The following is a 1,414-nucleotide window of genomic DNA, read 5'->3' as shown; positions in this document are numbered from 1 at the left end:
GAGTTTTGACCTTAGACTTAGTTTCGACGTAGGCCTAGTCCACTACATTTATGCAATACTGTATTGAATGATGTGGCCCCGATTAAAACCAGGCGATCAAAGCCAAGGTCAGACCCGTGGTTGAGTGACCATACCCGTGCCATTAGACAGGAATGCAGGAGAAATGAACGCAAGTGGAGAAAGGACAGACTCCAAGTCTCTTTTGATATACTGAGAGAGAGTTGGCGTCACTATCAACGAGCTGTGAAAACAGCCAGAGTAAAATATTTCTCTGACATTATTGCTGCTAACTCTCACAACCACCGTGTTCTTTATAATACAATCAACACTGTCCTCAATGCACATGAACCGGTCCCTCTTGAAGCATCCAGAGAACTTTGTAATAAGTTTCTTCATTTCTTCTTGGACAAGGTTATTAACACTAGGGCTTGTATCTCTTTTCCATCCCTTGACCCTTCCATCCCGATCCCCTGTCCTGCTGTTTTTTGATCATTTGGAGCCTATTTCCCTCTCCTATCTAGAGAAACTTGCTACCAGTATGAAATCATCGGGTTCCCGCCTTGATGTTGTTCCTCCATATTTTCTTAAGGAGGTATTTTCTACTGTTGGCTCCTTTATCCTAAATGTGATCAACAGCAGTTTGATGTCTAGTGTGGTACCAAGCAATTTTAGACATGCTGTGGTGCAGCCATTGTTGAAAAAACCTGTCCTTGATCCATCATCTTTGTCCAACTTTAGGCCGATCTTCAAGTTACCCTTTATATCCAAAATTTTGGAAAAAATTGTTTACATGCAGCTGAAGGCATTTTTGGATGAATTTAAAATTTTGGAGGTCTTTCAGTCTGGTTTTAAAATGTACCACAGCACTGAATCTGCACTTTTAAGGGTTTTTAATTACATATTTTTAGCACTGGATTCTGGAAACTGTGTTTAACTTGTGCTTTTAGATTTAACAGCTGCTTTTGACACAGTTGATCATGACATTCTCATCTCCAGACTGGAGCAGTGGGTGGGCATCACTGGCTCAGCTCTGCAGTGGTTTTGGTCCTACCTTTCTGATAGAAGTTTCAGTGTGATGATGGATAATTTTACCTCTGCTTTTGCTGCCCTCCCCTGGGGGGTACCCCAGGGCTCTATTCTTGGTCCTCTCCTGTTTTCTCTTTACCTTCTGCCACTGGGTTCTATTTTCAGAAAGCATGGTGTGCAGTTTCATTTATATGCAGATGACTGTCAAGTCTATTTCCCTCTGAAACAAAATGGCTCCACTCAATCTCTCCTGGACTGTCTTGATGACATTAGAGGATGGATGGCACTTAATTTCCTCCATTTTAATGAAAAGAACACTGAGGTTATGGTCTTTAAATCCTCTGGCCCTAGCAGTTTCTCCACCTTGGATTTTTCCTCTTTGGCCCCA

This window comes from Nematolebias whitei, chromosome 14, assembly GCF_014905685.2.
Source record: "Nematolebias whitei isolate Nwh7 chromosome 14, NemWhi1, whole genome shotgun sequence".
NCBI classification, from domain to species: Eukaryota; Metazoa; Chordata; class Actinopteri; order Cyprinodontiformes; family Rivulidae; genus Nematolebias; species Nematolebias whitei.
This window is presented reverse-complemented; position numbering follows the sequence as displayed.